The sequence below is a fragment of the Monodelphis domestica genome, chromosome 7 (assembly GCF_027887165.1).
Source record: "Monodelphis domestica isolate mMonDom1 chromosome 7, mMonDom1.pri, whole genome shotgun sequence".
Classification (NCBI taxonomy): Eukaryota; Metazoa; Chordata; class Mammalia; order Didelphimorphia; family Didelphidae; genus Monodelphis; species Monodelphis domestica.
Window position 1 is genome coordinate 167,665,731 of NC_077233.1, and position 26,595 is coordinate 167,692,325.

Below are 26,595 nucleotides of genomic sequence, written 5' to 3' on the forward strand. Positions count from 1 at the left end.
TATGAGTATATATATCTTGCTCTCAAGAAGATAAAGAGAATTTATATTATATATGGAAATATATATGTATATGTATATATTAAGTTCCTTCAGAGCAAGAACAGTTTTAAATTTTTTTATCTCCAGTGCTTAAGAGTACCTAGAATTTTCTACCTGATCAATAAATACCAGTTGAATTATATTGAAATGAATTGAACTGAGTTGCATTGAAGTTAATTGCCTTGAACTTAATTGAGTCTGTTCTAAGGGAAATTCCCTGGCATCTTTAATATCTTCAAGAAGTAAACTGAAGGGGCAGGTACGTGGTATAGTAGATAGAGTGTCAGACCTGGAGTCAGGAGGTCCTGGGTTCAAATCTGACCTCAGATACTTCCTAGCTATATGACCCTGGACAAATCACTTAACCCCCATTGTCTAGCCCTTACCATTTTTCTGCCTTGGAACCGATACTCAGTATTGAATTTGAGAGCAGGTAGGGGTTACCAAAAAAAAAGTCTGAAGGAAGAAGGCAAACCATTTAATGTTATAGAAAAGCAGTGATGGGGCAGCGAGGTGGCTCAGTGGACAGAGTGCCAGACCTAGAAATGGGAGGTCATGGGTTCAAATTTGACTTTTGCTGTGTGACTCTGGGCAAGTCAATTGATTCCAACTGTCTAGCCCTTACCACTTTTCTACTCTGGAACCTATACATAGTACTGATTCTAAGACAGAATTAAGGGTTAAAAAAAAAAAGAAGAAGCTGCAAACTGAAGAGTCTTAAGGTCTCTGGTTAAAAAATCTGCACTCCTACCCCCACCCACGTAACAGAACAAAGAACTGAATCTACCCTCAAAAAAAAGTCCCCTTTTTGGTTCTAGAGAGTCTGAGTGGCCCACACCTGATGTTTACGTGATTAAGCTCTCCCTCTGGACTTTTAAGATACAAATGTCTTATTTCCATGTATACGCTGCAGGGTAATAAGGCCAGGATAAGAAGTACAGAAAATATGATATATAAGCAAATTTGCCATTGTAAATAGAATTTCCCCCCTATGTTTTCCATGGGGCATCAGCCATCTTTTAAGAGAAAACAGCAGTGATGGGGGCGGGGGCTGGAGTCAGTGATGTCTATATCTTTCCTTCTGCCATCTTTGACTGTAATGCCATTTTCACTACAAAGAAAGGAAAATGCTGTAATTGCAGCAGAATCAGGTTTGGTTTGATCTTGTTTCCTTTCAAGGAGTTACTCCCAAATCCTGCGCCTAGTCCCTGGCCTTATTTAGAGTCCCGAAAGTGCCCAAACAGGAAGCCTTCATTACTGAGCCTCTCCATCCAGCCCACATGCAGGAGTTCTGTCTGCTGCTTGATGGACTTCTGCTTAGGGCAGGTACACAGGGATCCCTCCAGAAAGGCAGACACTGCTTCTAGAGCCTGATGCACTTTTAATCAATCAATAAACCCTTATTAAATACTTATTGGGTGTCCCAAGAGCTGTGCCGGGTGCCTGAGACACAAAGGTAAAGATTAAATAGTCCCTGCCTTCAGAGAGACTAAGTGTTTGCAGATAAGTAAGATGTATACCAAAAAATGCAAGTGATTTTAGGAGGAAGAGTCCTAGAAGCTGGTTTGGGAGGGAGAACCTTGTGTTTAGCTTTGAAGGCAGCCAGGAATTCTAAAAGAAGGAGGTGAGGAGTGAGTGCATTCCAGAAATTCCAGAAGACAGGCAATTTAAAAGCATTTAGGTGTTGTAATGAGTAAGGTCACTGGACTTGAAGTCAGGAACCAGTCCATTATCCCTCTTCATACTTACTAGCTAAAGGGACCTCTTAACCTCAGTTTTCTCACCTGTAAAATGGGGATAATAACATTTTGTTTTTATTTTCATTAAATATTTTATTATTAAATATTATTTTTAAATTACTTCCTTATGTTGTTGTGGGGATCAAAAGAGATTACATGTAAAATTCTTTGTAAAACTCAAAGCACTATGGAAGAAATCCTTGCTATTTTTATTCAAACTAGAACCAGCTCTCAACCACTTCTTATTCTAGTAGTGTTTTAGTACATGAACAAGATCAGCCAGTGGAAAGATGTGGGAGACTCTTTTCTTCAACTCAGTTTATCCCAGCCAGAATTCAACACAAAGTGAGCCTCCACAGTGTATTCAACTGAAGACTGGCTTGGCTACAATTCTTAGCAAAATGCTCTATCCTCCAAAGTAAATTTCAGCACAGTAAGCCAGATCCAGGATCCAGAGATTTCCCTCTGGGTCTATGAAAGGTCCACATTCTATGGCTGTTAACCTCGGCATTCTTTTAAAAAATATAGACCATCTTCATTTAATAAATAGCCTTCAAGTAACAATGCTATCTGTTGTTTAAAAAAAATCATCAATCTGGGTGAAAAAAAAAAAACACTTCTTCCTCTTATTCTATTTATGAGAGAAAGCATAAACTAATTAAAACTTATCCCAAAGGAAGGAAACTCTGAATGAATGACTTTATTCATATATTTTCTTGGATTTAAAGTATCAAGAATTGAATGGGAAAAAATGGGAAAGGTCCCAGAATTACCTACCTTCAAGGATAGCTTATTAGCTCTTTCTTTTCATGTCAAGTTCAAGGTGATTTCAAATCAAGTTACCCCCAAGTGTCTGCCAACATGGCCATCTGGGAAGCTTGTCTCTCTACCAATATTCTGGAGAACCCAAATGGGGTCACAGAGGGTCAGATACAACTGAACTATTTTAACAACAGCTCCAATATACATGAGATGTTTCCTGATTTCCTGCCCTTCTCTGCTCCGCCATCTTCCCTCTCCCTCCTCCATTGTTAGCACTCTGTCCCACTTTAAATTATTTTTTGTTATTTAGTTGTTTTATATGTTCTTACTTGTCAACATGCCATGTCCCCCTCCCTTATAAACTTGAAAACAAAATCACTTCTGTCTGTCTGAGCAGTCCCCAATAGAGTGTATTGGCCTATAGTAGGTCCTATTTAATAAGTGTTTAATAACTAAATTTAATGTGTCAAAGAGATCTATATCTGCAGAGGGGTTTAGAGGTCATCTACTTTCCCCTTTATTATTACAGATTTGGAAGCTAATTTAAAGGTATCATCATCATCCTCACCATACAGGTTCATAAGGACAGAATTCAAGAAAGCTAGAAGTGATCTTGGAGGTCATAAGTATCAACTCCCTAATTTTATAGTTGAGGAAAATGAATTGGCCCAGAATCACATTTTGCATCAGAGGCAAGATTTGAACCCAGGTCTGCTAAACTGCAGGCTCAGCACTCTATCTACTGAGTTATTTAAGTGCCTCCATCTGAATTTTACTGTGGTTCAATTAGGAGCAAAATAACAGGAGAGTGGGATTGAGGAGGGAAGGATCCCCCTTCTACCCTCCCCACTACCCTACCTTGTATCAAAGCTCAGGATTCTCTAAACCAAAAGCAAGATGAAAAAGCAGAAAATTATAAATGTGTGTGAGGTAGAACAGGTAAATCGAGGCATAGCGTGTTTTTAAATGTTGTTTTCTTCATTCGAATGTTACTTTTTTGTAGAGCATCCTCCCAGTGTTGTGAAGACTAACTGCTTTATTCAGCTTATTGCAGCACAGAGAATTGGAACTTGTAAAGTCTTCTACTTTACACTTAAACACTGAAGTGGTGTGCTTTTTCAGAACAAGAACGATTCACTTTCTACTCTGTTATTAGAAACACAGAGGAGAGAAGAGGCGTCTCACTGAAAGAAGAAGCCCCAGCCAAAAGCCCTTTTTGGCCTGTAATCTTGTCCCTCTGGGCTCTCCAGAAACGAGTCTGAAAAGGAATCCATCTTCCTGTAACCCTGAAGATTAAAATACCAAGCTCCTCTCCATCGTCCATATGTCTCCATCACTCACGGCAGATCGATTCCCTGTGTCTTTAGAGCTCTTATTGGCCAGCTCCTCAGCTATCCTCAGGGCTCCCTTCAAAAAGCTTTTCTGCTTCCAACATGATCTCCTTTTTTGGAAAGAATGATGAGCAACTAGGAAAGAAGCATTACATATGGAAATAATCTGAGTTAAGAGTCGTGAACAACAAAGGTCTGCAGTAGAGGCAGAAGGATGGAGTGAAAAGAAGACTGCACTGGAAGCCCAGAATTGAGGCTGAATTTCTCCTTCTGACACTTACTAACTGGGTGACCTCAAGAAAGTCACTTAATTTCTTGGGACTCCAGTTTCTTATCAGTAAAAAAAAAAAAGGTGGGGGAAGAAGGTGAGGTTTGAACACCAATATCCAAGGGCTCTTCCAGTTCTAAATCTAAGATCCTACGTGATGCTGGAGTTTTGCCTTTACTTTTCCATTAGGAGAAACATTACAAGGTTATTCCTTCTCTTCCTCTCCTACTAATAGTAATATTTCATGTCTGTATCATAGAATGGGAACTCTAAGGAACCATAGTGGTATCTAGTCCAAACAGAGATAAGGAAAATGAAGTCCATCAAAGTCATTGACTTGCTTAAGGTCTCACAATGTGGAACTTGAATCCAGATCTTCAATTCTGGAATCAGTCTTCTTTGCATTGCTTTGTATGGCATTTTGAAATTGTTTGGAAATTATTTTCCATATTACTGAATTGTCTATATTCAAAACTGGCAGCTAGGTGGCACAGTGGATAGAAGGCTGGACCTGGACTAAGGAAAACTCATCTTCCTGAGTTCAAATCTGGCCTCAGAAACTTACTAGCTGTTTGACCCTTAGCAAGTCACTTAACCTTGTTTGCTTCAATATCCTCATCTATAAAATGAGCTGAAGAAGGAAAAGGAAAAGCACTCCAGTATCTTTGCCAAGAAAACCTCAAAATGGGGCTACAAAATGTCTCATGCAACTGAAACAACTGAACAATAAATATTTTACAGCATATCACAAGATCCCCTAGGGTATTGACCCCTATCTTCCTTTCTCCTTCCTTCCTTCCTTCCTTCCTTCCTTCCTTCCTTCCTTCCTTCCTTCCTTCCTTCCTTCCTTCCTTCCTTCCTTCCTTCCTTCCTCCCTCCCTCCCTCCTTCCTTCTTTCCATCTATCCTTCCTTCCTTCTTTCCATCTATCCTTCCTTCCTTCTTTCTTTCCATCCTTCCTTCCTTCCTTCCTTCCTTCCTTCCTTCCTTCTTTCCTTCCTTCCTTCCTTCCTTCCTTCCTTCCTTCCTTCCTTCCTTTCTGGAGTGGCTTTCCACTTTCTTTATTTCTGTTTGTTTGTTTCTGTTTCTATTTTGGGATCAATTCTAAAACAGAAGAGTGGGAAGAACTAAACAATTGAAGTAAAGAGACTTGCCTAGGATTACATAGCTAGGAAGTGTCTAAGGTCAAATTTGAATCCAGATCCTCCTAACTTCAGACCTGGTGCTCTATCCACTGTGCTACCTATCTGTCCCTTGTTGATTTATCTCTAATAATATATCTCTAATAATAATTCTTCAAAATATGGAGAATATGTAATTCTGTTGATGGTCCTCTCTAGAGGCAGCTATATTGGGTAGAGCACTTGACTTGGACTCTGAGAGACCTGAGTTCAGATCCTGTCTCAGACTTTACTTAATAGCTTAGTGACCTTGGATAAGTTAATTTCTCCTCATGAACCTCAATTTGTTCATCTCTAAAATGAGGATAATAACAGCACCTATCCCCACATGAGGACTCCATGAGATAACACATGGAAAGTGCTTTTCAAACTTGCTTCAAAGAGCTGAGGAAATGTTAGTTAATATTATTACAACATAGCAGATGGCCTTAAAGAAATGCTATGGTTGAAAAAAAAAGCATTGCCTTACAATTAATTGGTGATGAGACCTTCTATACTCAGCTAAGTTGGTCCTTGGACGACCGACACATGGAGTGTCCCAAAAGTTTTAGGATTGTTTTAAGTTTCAATAGTTTGACTTGCTTAAGACTGCCCTAAGACTTTTGGGATACCTCATATAATCTATCACCAGGTCCCTATCAGAAGCCTATACAGCATGGTACTACTGGATAATAATATCCATAGAGTAATAATTGCTAATAGGTACTTGGCATTAGATATTATATATTTGTGTTTTTAAAAACCCTTAGGCTGGGAGGATAAGGAAGGCCCCAGGAATACAGAAAGAAATAGAGAAAGCTTGGAAACAGGGAAGACCCATAAATCTCAAGTTGCAAATGACTCTGGAGCCAAGCTAATTCTTTCCTTCCATTTTATAGATGAAGGAACTGAAGTCCAGGGAAATTAAGTCAAATCAACAAGCATTTATTAAGCGTCAATTATCATGTAAGGCCTTTTGATCTAAGCTCTTTAAAAGTATTGTCTTACTTGATCCTTACAACAATCTTGGAAAGTGATGGTTGTTGTTCACTGATGTTTGACTCTTCATGACCCTTTTGGGGGTTTTCTTGGTAAAGACACTAAAGTTGTTTGCCATTTCCTTCTCCAGCTCATTTTAGAGTTGAGGAAACTGAAGCCAACAGGGTTAAGTGACTTATCCAGAATCACCCAGCTAGTAAGTGAAGCCAGACTTTGAACTAGACAACCTTTAAGGTTCTTTTTCTCTCTAAAGCTATAATCCCAAGGAAAGGATTCCAGTGTATGAAATCACAGAAGTTCTGGAATTCTGGTCATCTGCTTCCATGAACCTGCTGGCTCTTTACCTCAGTTTCCATGGAATAAATTATATATAATATGACTGGATTTCCTAAGTACTTGACTAAGATCAGTCAGGAGATCAAACTGACTTAATGAGACCATCTAGGGCTTTGAAGCAGCAGTTACTGATTGACTCTGATGCACACTGCTCCAGGTCGAAAGAGGTTAAGGAGTTCTCTTTTTGTATCAAACTGACAACAGCAGAAATGATGTAAGGTACTCATACTATTTCTAAAAGAACAAAGTGATATAAGAGAGTCAAACTTGGAGTCAGAGAGATCTCAGTTCACAAACTTGCCTCAGATGTTTATTAGCTGTATAACCTGGGTGAGTCACTTCATTTCTCTCAACCTTGGTTTCTCCATCTGTAAAAGGAGGATGATAATATTTGCCCCTATTTAAAGAGATTATTGTGAAGATCAAATAAGGTGATATATGTAAAACACTTTATAAACCATGAAGCTCCAAATAGGTTCCAGCTATTTTTATTGTTGTTGGTGTTGTTGTGAAAAAAAAGTATTTTAATATAGGTAGGTGATCAAGCCAAAGAGAAAATACTGCAAGCATCCAGAAAGAAACAATTTCAATACCACAGAGCTACAATCAGGATCACACAGGACCTAGTGGCTTCTACATTAAAGGATCGGAACTGAGAGAAAAAGGAAAGGAGAGATAGAATGAGGTAAATGATATAACAAAAAGAGGTGAGAAAATCATTATAGAGAGGGGAAGATAAAGGTGGTGATGGGCAATGCTTAAACTTTACTCTCATTGTAACTGGCTCAGAGAGGGAAAAACAAGTATACTCAGTGGAGTATAGAATTCAATCTTACTGTGCAGAGAAGTAGAAGGTGAATAAGGCAAGAGAAGGAGGAGGTAATTGGAGAGAGGGAACAGTGGGGGTAGGTGATAAAAAGCAAAATACTGATGAGGAAGAACAGAGTAAAAGAGAACAGAGCAGGGGGCAGCTGGGTAGCTCAGTAGATTGAGAGCCAGTCCTAGAGATGGGAGGTCCTAGGTTCAAATCTGGCCTCAGCCACTTCCTAGCTGTGTGACCCTGGGCAAGTCACTTGACCCCCATTGCCTAGCCCTTACCACTCTTCTGCCTTGGAGCCAATACACAGTATTGGCTCCAAGACAGAAGGTAAGGGTTTAAAAAAAAGAAAGAGAACAGAGCAGGTAAAATAACCATGTAAACATGGGAAAATATTTTTTAAAATATATAATAAAAATAATTAAATACACTTATAAATAGGTGATGACTTACTCTTTTTTTTTTAACTCTTTCCTTCCATCTTAGAATCAACATTGTATATCAACAATAAGACAGAAGAGCAGTAAGGAGTAGGCAGTAAGGATTAACTGACTTGCCCAGGGTCATGCAAATTTGAACTCAGGACTTTTTATCTCCAGACCCAGCTCTCAATTCATCGAGCCACTTGGCTCTCCCTCCATAGTCTTTTTTTTTTTAACTTGTCATTTCAATAATAAACCAAGAAATAATTATTTAATATCAAAATGCAAGATTATCCTCCTCCAGGTTTTCCTGGTCCAGACTAAAGCTTTCTTCTGGAAAAGTAGAATTCAGATTTTGAATACAGAAACATAGACAATAAGATCCCAGTCCGAATTCTTCTGGAATATTGGAATATTGAATCAACAAGAGTCATAGTTTTACAAAGAAGATGCTCTAATTCAACATACATCACTGTAATTGGGAACCAACAATGATCAATGTCCTCCTCTAATTAGATTCAAGGAACCACTAACCTTGGCCTTGTTAGTGAGTGTGGAAAAACCATCCACTCTTCAAAACTGGTATCGATTTTTTCAGGTCATTTATTTTTTTTTTTAAACCTTACCTTCCGTCTTGGAGTCAATACTGTGTATTGGCTCCAAGGCAGAAGAGTGGTAAGGGCTAGGCAATGGGGGTCAAGTGACTTGCCCAGGGTCACACAGCTGGGAAGTGTCTGAGGCCAGATTTGAACCTAGGACCTCCCGTCTCTAGGCCTGGCTCTCAATCCACTGGGCTACCCAGCTGCCCCTCAGGTCATTTATAATAATAATAATAATAGCTAACATTTATACAGCACTTTATAACATTATACAGCAAGGCACTGTGCTAAGCACTTTACAATTATTATATCATTTGATCTTTAAAACAACTCTGGAGAGGTGGGTGCTATTATTATCACTATTTTACAGATGAGAAAACTGAGAGACAATTAGAGGTTAAATGACTTGCCTAGGGTTGCACAGCTAATAGATGTTGGAGTCCAGATTTGATCTAAGTTCTCCCTAATTCCAGGGCCAGCACTCTATCCACCATGCCAACTAGCTGCCTAGGGGTAGCAAATGGAAATGTGCTGTTCTTGCTCACTGGGTGATATAGGCTTAATGCTATAGAATATTTGAGATTCATATTCAATGGGATAATAGAGCTAAAGCTGGAAGAGGCCTTAAAGTTCATCTAGTCCAACCCTTTCATTTTTCAGATGAGGAAACTGAGGCCCAATGAGGTGACCTAATGCCCAAAGTTACACACTTAGTAAGCAGTAGAGCCAGAATTTGAACATATATTGGCAGCCAGATATTCAAGGCAGGGAAGACCAACTCATAATTACTTCTGTTCTTGATATTTTGTCAATTAGTCATAAACAACTCTTTGCAATCCATTTAGGATCTTGAAAAGTCTTTGTTATTATTGTTCAGTCTCTTTCAGTCAAACTCTTTATGACCCCATTTAGGATTTTCTTGGCAGAAGTACTGGAGTGGTTTGCCATTTCTTTCTCCAGCTCATTTTACAGATAAAGACACTGAGGCAAAGGAGGGTCAAGTGACTTGCCCTAAGATCACACAGCTAATAAAAGTCTGAGACTGTATTTGAACTCAGGAAGATGAATCTTCTTGACTCCAGTGCTAGCATTTTATCTGCTGTGACCCCTAGCTGCCCATATATTATACTATACTACAAAGTGAATACAAGATATATCAAGGCTGTTCCTGCTAGTATTAGTACAATAATTTATTTTTTCTTTCTTTTGTTTGCCTATTTCCTGTTCTATTCCAGGAAAGCTCCTATGGTCTGATCATTGAGAACCCCACATATGGCGCCAGGTTGGGTAAGTTTTGAGTTGGAGATAGATGAAAGAGCCAGCTGCTACCTAGTTGGATGATATCATCAAAGCCTGGAAGAGTCCTATGCCTAACACCCTATCCTTCAGGAATAGCAGCAGGAAAAACAAAAAACGAAAAACAAAAAAACAACCTTCAATGCAACCAAATAAGCATCTGTTCAGCAATTCAAATGTTTCAATGTGTAAGTCACTATGCCAAATTATGGCCATGCAAAGATCAAAAAGAAAAGTCTCTGCCTTTGAGAAGCTTTACATTAAGAGGAAACTTGGATTCAAGTGTAGACTTCAACACTTACCACCTATATGGCCTTGGACATGTCACTTAACCTTGTTGGGCCTTGGTTTTCCCATCTGGATAAAGGAAGGGGTTGGATTGGCTGACCACCAAGTTCTTTCACACACAGATGACTATTTCAGAAAAGAGTCAGCCATGCTTCACTCCCGATTCTCTGGTCATCTCTACCCATTCATCTATCTTGCCATCTTGAGCTTCATTTGCCTCAAAAATAAAATGGCAGGAACGAAAATGATGTGGGGGGAAAGGGGAAGGTCAGGCAGATAAGACATTTTTATATTTTTTATTTATTTTTTTATTTTTTAAATTTTATAATAATTTATTTGATCATTTCCACACATTATTCATTAAAGACAAAGTTCATTTTCTTTTCCTCCCACCCACACCCCATAGCCGACGCATGATTCCACTGGGTATCACATGTGTTCTTGATTCTAACCCATTGCCATGTTGTTAATATTTGCATTAGAGAGTTCATTTAGAGTCTCTCCTCTGTCATGTCCCTTCAACCTCTGTATTCAGGCAGTTGCTTTTTCTCGGTGTTTCCACTCCCATAGTTTATCCTTTGCTTATGAATGGTGTTTTTTTCTCCTGGATCCCTGCAAGTTGTTCAGGGACATTACACCGCCACTAATGGAGAAGTCCATTACGTTCGATTATACCACAGTGTATTAGTCTCTGTGTACAATGTTCTCCTGGTTCTGCTCCTCTCGCTCTGCATCACTTCCTGGAGGTTGTTCCAGTCTCCATGGAACTCCTCCACTTTATTATTCCTTTGAGCACAATAGTATTCCATCACCAACATATACCACAGTTTGTTCAGCCATTCCCCAATTGATGGGCATCCCCTCGTTTTCCAGTTTTGGGCCACCACAAAGAGCGCAGCTATGAATATTTTTGTACAAGTCTTTGTGTCCATTATCTCTTTGGGGTACAGACCCAGCAGTGCTATGGCTGGGTCAAAGGGTAGATATTCTTTTGTCGCCCTTTGGGCATAGTTCCAAATTGCCCTCCAGAATGGTTGGATCAGTTCGCAGCTCCACCAGCAATGAATTAATGTCCCTACTTTGCCACATCCCCTCCAGCATTCATTACTTTCCTTTGCTGTTATGTTAGCCAATCTGCTAGGTGTGAGGTGATACCTCAGAGTTGTTTTGATTTGCATCTCTCTGATTATAAGAGATGTAGAACACTTCTTCATGTGCTTGTTAATAGTTTTGATTTCTTTATCTGAAAACTGCCTATCCATGTCCCTTACCCATTTATCCATTGGAGAATGGCTTGGTTTTTTGTACAATTGATTTAGCTCTTTATAAATTTGAGTAATTAAACCTTTGTCAGAGGTTTTTATGAAGATTTTTTTCCCAATTTGTTGTTTTCCTTCTGATTTTAGTTACATTGATTTTGTTTGTACAAAGCTTTTTAATTTGATGTAGTCAAAATTATTTATTTTACATTTTGTGATTCTTTCTATTTCTTGCTTGGTTTTAAAGTCTTTCCCCTCCCAAAGGTCTGACATGTATACTATTCTGTGTTTACCCAATTTACTTATGGTTTCCTTCTTTATGTTTAAGTCATTCACCCATTTTGAATTTTTCTTGGTGTAGGGTGTGAGGTGTTGATCAATTTTCCTAATCTCTCCCACACTGTCTTCCAGTTTTCCCAGCAGTTTTTATCAAATAGTGGATTTTTGTCCCAAAAGCTGGGATCTTTGGGTTTATCGTATACTGTCTTGCTGAGGTCGCTTGCGCCCAGTCTATTCCACTGATCCTCCTTTCTGTCTCTTAGCCAGTACCAAATTGTTTTGATGACTGCTGCTTTGTAATATAGTTTGAGGTCTGGGACTACAAGGCCCCCCTCATTTGTGGTTTTTTTTTTCATTATTTCCCTGGATATCCTTGATACTCCAAATGAACTTTGTTATGGTTTTTTCTAAATCAGTAAAGAAATTTTTTGGGAGTTCTATGGGTATGGCACTAAATAGATAAATAAGTTTGGGTAGGATGGTCATTTTTATAATATTGGCTCGTCCTATCGATGAGCAGTTAATGTTTTTCCAATTGTTCTAGTTTTAGTTGTGTGGCGAGTGTTTTGTAGTTGTGTTCATATAGTTCCTGTGTTTGTCTCGGGAGATAGATTCCTAGATATTTTATTTTGTCTAAGGTGATTTTGAATGGGATTTCTCTTTCTAGTTCTTGCTTCTGAGCTGTGTTGGAGATATATAGAAAAGCTGATGATTTATGTGGGTTTATTTTGTATCCTGCAACTTTGCTAAAGTTGTTGATTATTTCAATTAGCTTTTTGGTTGAATCTCTAGGATTCTTTAAGTAGACCATCATGTCATCTGTAAAGAGTGATAGCTTAGTCTCCTCCTTGCCTATTTTGATGCCTTCAATTTCTTTTTCTTCTCTAATTGCTACTGCTAGTGTTTCTAGTCAAATAGTAGAGGTGATAATGGGCATCCTTGTTTCACTCCTGATCTTATTGGGAATGCATCTAGTTTATCCCCATTGCAGATGATATTAGCTGATGGTTTTAGATATATACTGTTTATTGTTTTTAGGAATGACCCTTCTATTCCTATGCTTTCTAGTGTTTTTAATAGGAATGGGTGTTGTATTTTATCAAAGGCTTTTTCTGCATCTATTGAGATAATCATGTGGTTCTTGTTGGTTTGCTTGTTGATGTGGTCAATTATGTGGATGGTTTTCCTAATATTGAACCAGCCATGCATCCCTTGTATAAATCCTACTTGATCATGGTGGATGACCCTTCTGATCACTTGCTGGAGTCTTTTTGCTAGTATCCTATTTAAGATTTTTGCATCTATATTCATTAGGGAGATTGGTCTATAGTTTTCTTTCTCTGTTTTTGACCTGCCTGGTTTTGGAATCAGTACCATGTTTGTGTCATAAAAGGAGTTTGGTAGAACTCCCTCTTTGCTTATTATGTCAAATAGTTTGTATAGTATTGGGATTAACTGTTCTCTGAATGTTTGATAGAATTCACTGGTGAATCCATCAGGCCCTGGGGATTTTTTCTTAGGAAGTTCTTTGATGGCCTGTTGGATTTCATTTTCTGATATGGGATTATTTGAGAATTCTATTTCTTCTTCTGTTAGTCTGGGAAGTTTGTATTTTTGTATATATTCATCCATATCACTTAAATTGGCATATTTATTGCCATATAGTTGGGCAAAGTAATTTTTTTTCTTTTTTTCTTTTTTTTTTAAATATATTTTATTTGATCATTTCCAAGCATTATTCGTTAAAGACCTAGATCATTTTCTTTTCCTCCCCCCCACCCCCCATAGCCGACGCGTAAGTCCACTGGGCATTAGATGTTTTCTTGATTTGAACCCATTGCTTTGTTGATAGTATTTGCATTAGAGTGTTCATTTAAAGTCTATCCTCTGTCATGTCCCCTCAACCTCTGTATTCAGGCAGTTGCTTTTTCTCGGTGTTTCCACTCCCATAGTTTATCCTTTGCTTATGAATGGTGTTTTTTTTCTCCTGGATCCCTGAAAGTTGTTCAGGGACATTACACCGCCACTAATGGAGAAGTCCATTACGTTCGATGATACCACAGTGTATTAGTCTCTGTGTACAATGTTCTCCTGGTTCTGCTCCTCTCGCTCTGCATCACTTCCTGGAGGTTGTTCCAGTCTCCATGGAACTTCTCCACTTTATTATTCCTTTGAGCACAATAGTATTCCATCACCAACATATACCACAGTTTGTTCAGCCATTCCCCAATTGATGGGCATCCCCTCGTTTTCCAGTTTTGGGCCACCACAAAGAGCGCAGCTATGAATATTTTTGTACAAGTCTTTGTGTGGGCAAAGTAATTTTTAATGATTGCCTTAATTTTCTCTTCATCAGAGGTGATGTCCCCCTTTTCATCTTTGATGCTGTTAATTTGCTTTTCTTCCTTCCTTTTTTAAATTAGATTGATCAGTACTTTGTCTATTTTGTTTGTTTTTTCAAAGTACCAGCTTCTTGTCTTATTTATTAAATCAATAGTTCTATCACTTTCAATTTTATTAATTTCTCCTTTAATTTTTAGGATTTCTAGTTTGGTTTTCTGCTGGGGGTTTTTAATTTGGTCACTTTCGAGATTTTTATTTGCATTTGCAATTGATTGATCTCTGCTCTCCCTAGTTTGTTAATATATGCACTCAGGGATATGAATTTACCTCTGATTACCGCTTTGGCTGCATCCCAAAAGGTTTGAAAGGATGTCTCACCATTGTCATTTTCCTCGATGAAATTATTAATTGTTTCTATGATTTCTTCTCTAACTAAATGATTTTGGAGTATCATATTGTTTAATTTCCAATTAGTTTTTGATTTGGTTTTCCATGTACCATTACTGATCATTATTTTTATTGTCTTGTGGTCTGAAAATGCTGCATTTATTATTTCTTCTTTTCTGCATTTGTGTGCCATGTTTCTGTGACCTAATGTATGGTCAATCTTTGTGAATGTGCCATGTGGTGCTGAGAGGAAGGTGTATTCCTTTTTATCCCTATTTATTTTTCTCCATATGTCTATTAATTCTAAGTTTTCTAAGATTTCATTCACTTCTTTTACCTCTTTCTTATTTATTTTTTTATTTCATTTATTTAAATTTGATAATGGTTGGTTCAAGTCTCCCACTAATATGGTTTTACTGTCTATTTCTTCCTTCAATTCTCCTAGTTTCTCCATTAGAAATTTGGGTGCTATATTATTTGGTGCATACATATTGATTAGTGATATTTCCTCATTATCTAAAGTCCCTTTTAACAAAATATAATCACCTTCCCTATCCCTTTTGATCAGGTCTATTTTTGCTTTGGCTTTATCAGATATCATGATTGCCACTCCTGCCTTCTTTCTGTCAGTTGAGGCCCAGAAGGTCTTACTCCATCCTTTAATTCTGACCTTGTGGGTGTCAACCCGCCTCATGTGTGTTTCTTGAAGACAGCATCTGGTAGGGTTTTGGATTCTAATCCATTCTGCTATTCGTCTACGTTTTATGGGTGAGTTCATCCCATTCACTTTCAAAGTTATGACTGTCACTTGTGGACTCCCTTACATTTTGATATCCTTCCCTGATTCTAACCTTTCTTCTTCAGCTCTACCTTTTAGTCCAGTGATTCACTTTAAATCAGTCTCCCTTGTACTTCCCTTTCTACCCCCCTCCCTTCTTATTCCCTCCCTTATTTTCCCCTGTAGTCTTTTAAAAAATTCCCCACCCACCCTCTCCCTCCCTTGTACTGCTTCCCTCCCCACCAGTCTGTTTTTTACCCTTCTAGTCCCCTATAGGGCGCAAATCTATTCTCTTCCCCAATGGATTGGATTGTTCTTCCCTCTTTGGGTCAGTTTCAAAGTACGTAAGAGTTGAGTATTTCCTATCTCCAACCTCTTTACCCTTCCAGTGTATCGGTGTTCTCCCCCCTCCAGCCATGACCTTCTTTGTGACATATAAATTTACCCCCATTTGTTTCTTTTCCCATTTCTTTTAGTCATAACCGCTTTTCTTTTTTAGCTTTAGTCATATATATATATGTATATATATATACATACACATGTGTATGTATTTATGCATGCATATATCTATATACCTATTTATGTCTTGTCCTTTCATCCTATACAGTTTGTCACTGTTCCCGCTGAGTGTAGTTCTTCTAGCTGCTCAGGTGATAGCAATAGTTTTTAAGAGTTGCCAATGACCTCCTTTCTTATAGGGATACATATCATTTTAACTTATTGTTGTTGTTGTTGTTGTTGTTGTTTCCCCTCTTTTTTAATTACCTTTTGATGATGCTCTTGAGTTCTGTGGTTGGACTTCAAATTTTCTGTTCAGGTCTGGTCTTTTATTTATGAATGCTTGGAACTCTTCTGTTATGTTAAATGACCACACTTTCCCCTGTAAGAATATAGTCAGTTTTGATGGGTATTTTATTCTTGGCTGTAGACCTAGTTCCCTTGCTTTCCGGAATATCATATTCCATGCCTTTCGGTCCTTCAGTGTGGATGCAGACAGATCCTGTGTTATCCTCACCGTGTTTCCATGGTATCTAAATGGCTTCTTCTTGGCAGCTTGTAATATCTATTCTTTCATCTGATTGTTTTTGAATTTGGCTATAACATTTCTTGGTGTTGTCAGTTGGGGATTAAATACAGGGGGTGATCTGTGGATTCTTTCAATCTCTACTTTCCCCTCTTGTTCTAGGATCTCGGGACAGTTTTCCTGGATAATTTCCTCTAGTATTATGTCCAGGCTTTTTCTTTTGTCGTGGTCTTCTGGTAGTCCAATTATTCTTAAATTGTCTCTTCTTGAACAATTTTCTAAATCATCTGTTTTGTGAATGAGATGCTTCACATTTTCCTCAATTTTTTCATTCTTTTTGTTTTGTTTTATAGTGTCCTGCTGCCTTGTGAGGTCACTTGATTCTAGTTGGTTTTCTCTGGTTCTTAAAGATTGGATTTCATCTTTGGCTTTTTGGTCATCTTTTTCCTTCTGGTCTGAGTTTCTTTGAAGATCGTCTTTCATCCTCTTTATCTCGTCTTTCATCTCCTTTGCCTCATCTTTCATCTCCTTTGCCTCATTTTCCAGCTGGATGATTTTGGCTTTCAGGACACTATTTCCTTGTTTTAGTTTAAGTGCCTCTGTTTCCAGATGACTTATCTTAATTTTTAAGTTCTTTTCCCAATTGTCTTCAGCCTCTCTTAGTTGTGTTTTGAGTTCTTCCACAGCCTGTATCCAATTCGCTGGGATTTCTGGTTTATCGTTTGCTGATCTCTCCCCCTCTGTTCCATTTGGTGAGTAGTAGCTGTCTATTGTAGTTTCTTTCTTCTGTTTCTGTTGTTTGTTCAAATTCACCCCTTCTTTCCTCCCCGTATTTGTCTGTGCTCTTGTTCCTCTCATTTTTTTTTGTTTTTTAGGGACTTCTATCAGTCTCCCCTCTTGGAGCTTTAACAGAGGATGTCTTGGTGTAATCTCTGAGGGAGGGATGTTGGGGGTTTGAGCTTTCCTGTCCTCTGGAGGCTTTTGATTGGCTTAAAGTCCAGCAGTCAATGAGGATGGATGGGGAGCCTGGGCTTCCCTGTGTTCTGGAGCCTTTTGATGGGATTGAGTTCAGCTTAGTTGGGCTGGGTTTACTCTGAGTTTTAAATTTCCTGGATGGCTGGAGCAAATATGGAGGATCTCCAAAGCTCTGGCCAGGCTGCCAGGTCTATGCTCCTTCTAGGCTGCCATCTTGACTTCGCCTCTAGGTTTCTGTTTTTTCAGAAGACCCTGCTCTCTAAGGGGGGAGGTGTGTGGCCTCCCTGGGCTCTGAGGGGTCCTGATGGGATTAGGTTCAGCTGGTTCTTTCAGAAGACCCTGCTCTCTAAGGGGGGAGGGGTCGTGGCTTGCCTGGGCTCTGAGGGCTCCTGATGGGATTAGGTTCACCTGGTTTGGGCCAAATGAGCCCTGAAGCTAAAAACCTCCTCCTCCACAATCTGTGTTGAATGCCTGGAGACTGGCACGGGTTGTTTTCAAGGTCAGCCCTTCACCAGCCCTGAGGTTTTTGTTCTTTCAGAAGCTCTGAGGGCTCCTGATGGGATTAGGTTCAGGTGGTGTGGGCCGAATGATCCCGGAGCCAAAAAAAGGAAGGAAAAAAAACCAATCTCCTCCTCCACAGTCTGTGTTGAATGCACAGAGACTGGCCCAGGCTACTTTCAAGGTAAGCTCTTTGGAGCAACCCCTTTGCCAGCCCTGAGTTTTCTGTCCTTTCAGTAGCTCTGAGGGCTCCTGATGGGATTGGGTTCAGCTGGTGCCCTAAAGCTGGGACCTCCCTTGAGACTCAGATGGAAGGACCCAGCCAGGGAGCTACAGGCTTCCCCCTCCTCTCTATGTTTCCCTGCAGTCTGTGTTGGGCACCCTGGAGGCTGGCTCAGGTTGATTTCAAGGTGAGTCCTCAGAGCCTTGAGGTTCCCGCTGCTGCCGTGGGCTCAGCACTCTGGGTTTGGGGGGATGGGTCCTGGGACCTTCCTTCTGCCTATCCCTTAGATTCGAGTGATCTCGGGTTCTGGCTTTTGGGGTGTGGTACCTTTTGATCCAAGTCCAGGAGGAGGGTTCCCCAGGTCTATCTTGTTGTTCAGCTTGAAATTTGGTATCCTAGGAGCACTCTGTTTGAGATCGGTAAGGAAGGGTTTCCAGGAACTTTTGCTGCTTCTATGCCACCATCTTGACCAGAAGTCTCCAGATAAGACATTTTTAAAGGCTCATCTTCTGGTTCAGTGTCAATTCTAAGACAGAACTGCAGCAAGGGCTAATTGAAGTTAAATGACTTGCCCATGGTCACACAGCTAGGAAGTGTCTGAGACCAGATCCTTTAGACTCACAAGTCTGACTCTCTATCCACTGAACCACCTAGCTGCCTCTATAAGAGATAACTATTTTTTAATGGAAAAGACTGACTAGGATTTCTAGAAATATTTGGAATAACAATTGCTCATCACATGTACTTACATGGATAGATAAGTGCCCATTTAAGTAGGAACAATAATCATAACTCATTTACTAGGGTCCCAGTTTGTTCCAGCAGTTTGAGGATTGTAAGGCTTTCATAAGAGTCAGATGGGCCAATAATTTTAGAACAATAGGCTTTTTAGCACACCTCAGGACTAACTTGAGATACTTGGGCCATAGGGTAAGGAGTGGGAGAAGGAAGGACAACAGAATAAACGTTTGAGAACAAGATCTGAGTCTAGATCTGAGGATAGAGGAAGAGGGGAACTACTGGGCTTAACATGACCAGAGCATCCAAAGGAAAAACAACATGGTGGTGAAAAATCTTAAGTTCATACTATCAGATGATTGACTGGCAGCAGTGAGGTGGCTCAGTGGATAGAGAGCCAGGCATAGAAATGTGGAGTTCCTGGGTTTGATTATGGCCTCAGACACTTCCCAGCTGGGTGACCTTGGGCAAGTCACTTACCCTCATTTCCTAGCCCTTACCACTCTTCTCTGCCTTGGAACCAATACACAGTAATGACTCTAAGATGGAACATAGGGGTTTAAAAAAAAGGTAACGGTTAAGCTACTTTATATAGGATATAGTCATTGTTTTATTAATACTTTGTATATATAACTTCTGCATGTAATTCTCTTAGATGGCCAATATTATAACAAAAAATAAATTGTAATAATATAATTAATGACAAGGAATATTAATAATTGAATAATTGTGTATGCAAATCAGCAATCAATAATCCTATTGTGAGTAAAAATCACAAAGAAAATTCTTTGAAATGCCTTGCCAAGCTGAGAGGTGTGCACGTGTAGAGCTTCCTGGAAGGTGGCCTGATAATATGATATCTCAGCTGGTTGTGAAGCTACCAGAAGTGACCTTGGTTCTTACCATTTATGAAAATGGTTGTTACTTTATAGAATATACCTTCCTAAAAAAGAGATCTCTGATCACACCCTCTGAGAAGGGGTGTGTAGAAGATTGTTCCTTTTTAAGAGGAGGGGGGATATTTGTGTAATTTGACTATATACTGATGACCCAGAAGCACTGGGGCTTTGGCTAAGCTGGGATGGGCCTGTACCCTGACATTTTGTCATTTACTTTCTACAATAAATGTCAGTATGGCTCAGATAATTTAGTTTTCTTTTCTTTACAGAAGGTTCCTCTTTTTTGGTGGCTTTCCAACAAAGCCTAGGTAACCTCTTATCACACATACTGAAGAGATACTTTTTCAATTACTCATTTGGCTAGAAGGTCACCAAGGCCTTTTTCAACTCAAAATTCTTTAATTTTGTGATATATATCAGGGGAAATGATTAGAGAACGACAAAGGATGGTATACCCATTGAAGGGGTCTGAGATGACTTATCTGATGCCAATTCTCAAGGATTAGTCTCAGATCCTGAGCAAGAGAATCCTTCAGAGTTCTAAGAAGTTGGGAATAGCTCTCTAATACCATTAGCTCCAGCCGCCACTGGTGTTTTTCCTCCCTGAGATTACCAGTTGATAATCATTTTTGTCAGTCAGCCTTAAGTAACTTTTGGAAAGTTGTATTTACTACACATTCCTCCCAGAAGTGTAAAACACATTCTAGCACACGTACCTACAGAGCCCAAGGGAAAGTGGGCTCAGCCTTAGTGAGCACAAGTAGCAAAGGAGTAATTGACCTCTCTTGGTCACTAGAAGTCCTTTTCTCCAATCATGAGATACTCCAGTAGTTCCCCTTAAGCAGAGAGTATTTTCTTTGCAGGGCTCCTTCAGAAATCTGGCCTCAGGTCCCAATGTAGATATTGCTGTCAGCCACTTTGGTCTTAAAGAAAGATAGGGAAAAGTGGGAAATGGAGCTGGAATGGGAAGTCTGGAAGTCCAAAACTTCTCCTGGCCCTTTGTAGTGTTAAGGTCCAGTTCGTCACCCACCACCATGGAAGACCCACAGACAATGCAATCAAGCAGGAGGGTCCTTTATTCTGGTATACACCAGGGGAAGCTCAGCACAAGAGTTCCGCCTGCAGTTGTGAGTGTCTTTTATACCCAATGCCTGACACTAGCCACCATACGTGGCCCACAAGTTTCTCCTGGAATCTATGTTTTGGGTGTCAGTACAAGTTTCTCCTGGACTCTACATTTTGGGCATCGTCACATTTAGGTTCCCTGACAGGGGTCTGTTGGTCAGATGTTCTATAGTGATATGTGCTGTACTGACCAAGCAGCTCCCTGCTTGGGGCTCCTTCAGTAGCTCACGAGACCCACCTCTATTCAAGGGGCTTGGGGAAAGGAGAATAGGCAGGGAGTGGCGCCTCTCCTTCCTCACCTTACCTTAGTGGCAGGATTTTACTAAAATAGACTTCTTGCTCTCAACTCTCCAATGGCTCACTTCTTAGCTTACTTGATAACTTATATCCAGGGCATGACCATGTTTTCTCAACCAATCTGAACCCTCTTCCTGTCGCACCATTCCAGGTATTTTTTCCACTCTTAATCTAAGTCTAAGATTGGTTCATTGAAATTGAAGCCTATAATTGAGATAAAAGGATGAGTTGTTTTCACTCCGTTAAGCCCTCTTATTACTGACTTTAAGTAGGATGAGGTGACTTGACTGAGTAAATCACACCCAGCTCTTACATTGAGAATCTTGTTAAAGCCATAAACTCAGAAGTTTCCTGCATTGAGGGGCTCACAGAAGGCAGATATGCCATACAAGTTTCATCTTATAAAGTTCTTTTTTTCTTTTAACTCCTGTTTTCAATTACAGGCAATGTTTTCACTTCTGTTGCTGCTTTCCCACACTGAAACCTTGGACAAGAAAACTGACAAAATAAGGCATGGCCAAATGCTTCAAAGCTACGAAGGTAAAACTCATTGTCATAATTGCAATTACTATTGATTGGGTAATTAAGTTTCTCTCCAAATGAAATAAGTTTTGAACTTAATTCATTGTTAGCTACTGGACTAAATATGTGTAAGCACTCCTTGGCAAATGAAAATAGCAAACAATTAAGTAGGATTTTAAAGCACTCTATAAGTGTGTATAAATGTGTATATATACAAATACACATATGAAATCTTATTTGTTTCTCACAACAAGTCCTTAAAGTATATGTTATTTTCATCCCCATCTTTTTTTAAGGTATTAAATTGTATTTTACTTTTCCCTAATTACATGGAAAAAGTTTCCAATATTTTTCAAAGAATATTGAGTCTCAAATTTTCTCCCTCCCCCCAACTCCCCACCTACCTCGAGCTTATCCCCATCTTTGCAGATAAGGAAACTGAGGCTGTGACCTGCCCAAGGACACAGAAAAGTGTCTAAGGCAATACTTGGACTCATTTCCTCCTGAGATGACCTGAGCTGAGTTCCAAGTTTGGCACTCTATCCACTGTGTCAAGCATTTATTCACTTAATAAACATGTGTCAAGTACACCTTCTACATACAATGCACTGCACTAGATGGATGGGTTGGGGTTAGAGGGTAACATAGAAAGTTAAATGCAAACCAGTCACTGTGCTCATGTACCTTTCAATATAGAAGGGGGAGATAAGAGAATGGCCCTGGAAACCAACCTGGCTATTTCTATTCTTTGGATCAGTTGGCTCTCTAGGTCAGTGATTTTCAGAAGTTTGTGACTCAGGACTTCTTTGGAGTCCTAAAAATTACTGAGGACCCCAAAACTTTTGCTTATATAGGTTATATCTTTCAATATTTACCAAGTTGTAAATTTAAACAATAGACTTAAAATATTTCTTTATTAATTCATTTTAAAAATAATATCAACTCATTACATATTAACATAAATAACATGAAAATCTTCCTGAAAATATTTTTCATGAGAAGAGCTATTTTCTAAAACAAAAGAAAAAATAGTGTGAAGAGTAGCATTGTTTTACATATTTTCACAAACCTTTTTAATGTCTGTCTTAATAGAAGACAGCTGGATTCTTATATCTGCTTCTGCATTCAATCTGTGGCAATATGTGATTTTGGTTGAAATATATGAAAAAAATCTGAGATACGTAGTTGGAAAAGGGAGTATTTCTAATAATTAAATGATGTCAGGATTATTTTGAAAATAGTGTTGACCTCATGGATCTCCTGAGTTAACCACCTTTTAATCATTCATATTAATTTGATGAATTCTAACTATTAATAAATATTAGGGGACAGTTAAGTGACTCAGGAGATTGAGAACTAGGCTTACAGATGGGAGGTTCCCAGTTAAAATCTGGCCTTGGACACTCTGGGCAAATCACTTAACCTCCATTGCCTAGTCTTTACCACTCTCCTGTCTTGGAACCATTACAAAGTATTAATTCTAAAATGGAAGGTGAAGGTTTTAAAGATAATAATAATAAATGATACACTCAGTTGGTTAAATAACTGAGTGTAAGAACAATCATGGAATTATTACTGAATTATATGTTAACCCTAATTATAGTGAATATGTAATAATTAGTTCTCTAATTGTAAAAAATCCTTCAGTTGCTTTATGATATACTCTTGACTCAGAGCACTTTGCCTGAGTATCCAGGGACATGTCATTAGACAAGACCTGGTACAGGACGCCTAACCACAAAACCCAGTACAAGAGCACTTGACCACAAGGCCAGACCATTCTCTTTTTTTCTTGCCCTTCTGCAGGTCAGATATCACAATACTGAACTCCTTTGCATGCTATAAATAGCTGTCAGCTATAATGCTCAGTCTCAGACTTTTCGAGATGTGCCTGTTGACCCCAACTATTATAATCTGCAGCTTGCACCATAAAGTCAGTTTGTTCAGAAGAATCTGTTCCCAGTTTTTAATTTTATAGTTCCTCAGGGGTCCAAGGACCACACTTTGAGAATGACTGTTCTAGACAATTTTTAGATGAAGAAATCAAAGCCATATATATATAAAGTATATGAAAAGAAGCTCTAAATCATTACTGATTAGAGACACAAACCAAAAAATGCTAAGATATCATCTCACACCCATCATACTGGCTAAAAGGACCAGGAAAAATGGCAAATGTTGGAGGGGATGTGGGAAAATGGGGACACTAATACTCTGTTGGTGGAGTTGTAAACTGAGCCAACCATTTTAGAGAACAATTTGGAATCAGACCCAGAGAGGTGTAAAAGTGTGTATACCCTTAAAACCAGCAATACTACTGCTGGGTCTATTTCCCAAGGGCATCAGGGAAAAGGAAAAAAACCCACATGTTCCAGAATATTTATAGCAGCCTTCTTTGTGCTGGCAAAGAACCAAAAATTGAGGGGATGTCCATAAGTTGGAGAATGGCTAAACAATTGTGATATATGTTTGTGATGGAATACTACTGCTCCATAAGAAAGGAGGAGCAGCTAATTTTAATAAAACTTAGAAAGAACTACATGGGATAACAAACAGTGAAATGAGTAGAAACAAGACATCATATATAGCTACAGAGTTGATTCTTGAAGAATAAATTGTGAGTGTTACCTCCAGAGAGTGAATTAAAAGGGGGAAACATGAAAGACATAATTTGAATGAATATATCTGTCTCCCAAGCTGGGACACTAGTGCATAAATTCTATTAATAAGTTTTTTTAAAAGAGAGAGACAGAGAGAGAGACAGAGAGAGAGAGAGAGAGAGAGAGAGAGAGAGAGAGAGAGAGAGAGAGAGAGAGAGAGAGAGAGAGAGAGAGAGAGAGATTGAGAAAATGACTGTTCTAGGCTCAAAGAAAACTCCTAAGGGTCATTCAAAGTCTATTGAAATATCAGCATATGAGGAAAGGCTACTGAAGCCCAGGTGTTCTTCTCAGGAATAACAATAAACTCGACAAATAAAACCATGAAACTCAGTTAGAAGGTTCTTACAAGACAGTTCCATCTTTGAAATATTAAAAAAGGAAGAGAAATACAGAAGGAATAACTTCTGCTTAAGTTCAGATCCAGATATTGGGCCTCTTCATTGGAAATCATACCCAAGATTCCATCTTGGATCACGGAGTGCAGGACTGAGATTATAATACCTTGGCTCATTCCATACTATTAATTGGCCAGGTGACCATGGACAAGTCACCTAACCTCTCCAGGCCTCAGCTTTCTCTTTTTGACAATGGGTGGATTATAAAGAGTCTTAACTTTCTGAAAGGGAGGTATTATCATCAAAGAAAGTTAATTTGAATCTTCTTCTATCCTCTAAGGTACCTTAGAGATCAACCACTCATTGAATTGCCAAAATCATTCATAAAATACTTATTTGTTTAGGATTTGTAACCCACTTATAATGCCAAAGAATTGTTACATATATTACAACCAAATATTCCAGGGCTGCTCTAGAACAAGCTCAATTTGACTCACTATTAAATTTTTGTGAGCATTTCTACCCTTGAAAATTCAAAAAGCTATAAATCAGAGCTTGATTTATTATTTTGTTAATAGTCAAGACTTAAGAAAATGTTTGGGCAGGTAGGTAGAAGAATGGATAGAAGACCAGGTCTGGAATTTTTTTTAAAAGTCATCTTCTTGAGTTTAAATCTGGCCTCAGATTTACAGTTTTACTAGTTGTGTGGTCCTGGGCAAAGTTTGCCTCTGTTTCCTCATCTATAAAATAAATTAGATAAGGAAATGGCAAGCCACTTCACTATCTTTGCCAAGAAAACTCCAAATAGAAGCCACAGAGTTGGACATGATTGAAATAACTAAAGAACAACAAGAAAATGTTTATAATACTGATTAAACTTAAAAGTGTGTCCTGCTTAATTTATCTTTCCTGTAGGGCCAGTTGTCCTAAATATTACCATCTTTGACAAATGAGGAAGAAAGATATCATCATCAGACCTCACATATGTCCTTATACCCTACAACTGTAGCATTGATGTCCTCATGCCCTATCACCCCCTCCCCCATCAGGGAAGATGCATTATTATTCCCATTTTACAAGTGAGAAAACTAAGGTTCCTAGAAATAAATTGACTAGCTCAATGTTACACAACTAATAAATGTAGAAGACAAGAAACAAAAATCCAGTTCTTCTGAATCTTAAAAGCACTTCTTTCCACCACAGTCACAGAGGAGACATTTACTTTTAGCTTCAAAGTTCTAAAAACTGACTTGAAGATTCCACTCATTGTTATCTTCAAAAGATCATTGGATCATAGATATAGAGTCGGAAAGGACCTTGTTTGGGGTGTGAAGGAAGTGAAGTCCGAGGTAAAGGGACTTGCCAATGGGCATACAAATGGTAAATTAGCAAAACCAAGAAAGGAGGTTGGTCCTTTGATTCCATATCTGGTGCTCTTTGCCCTATACCACTTTCCCTCCATTTCTAAATAACTGTTTGTTGTTGTTCAGTTGTTTTAGTCATGTCTGATTCTTTGTGACTCTATTTGGCATTTTCTTCACAAAGATACTGGAATGGTTTGCCATTTCCTTCCAGTGAGGAAACTGAGGCAAACAGGGTTAAGTGACTTGGCTAGAGTCACACAACCAGTAAGTATCTGAGGTCAGACTTATTAGGTGGTCCAGCAAAGAGAGTGCTAAATATGTAATCAGAAAAAAAAAAAATTCAAATTTGGCCTCAGGCATTTAGTAGCTATGTGACTCCTACTCACATGTCTAAAAAATATTCCTAAAACACAGGTCACATCACGTGACCTTACCCCCCCCCCAATAAACCCCAGTGGTTTCCTATTACCTCCTGAATCAAATATAAAATCCTGTTTGATGCTGAAAGCCATTGTGGCCCACTCTAACTTTCTAGTCTTCTAATACCTCATACTCTTCCCCGGGTACTCTGTGATCCAGTGCCACTGGTCTCCTTACCTCCAAGAAGATGCTCCATCCCCTGAGCCTGAGCATTTTCATTGGCTGTCTTCCATGCCTGGAATGTTTGCCCTCCAAGGACCATCTCTTGGCTTTCTTTAAGTCTCAGCTCAAATCTTACCTTCTACAGTAAACCCTTTTAATTCTAGAGCCCATTTTTTCTGTAGAATATTTGCAATTTATCCTGTTTATAGCTTATTTCTATAAACTTGTTGGTGTGTTATCCTCCCCACTTGA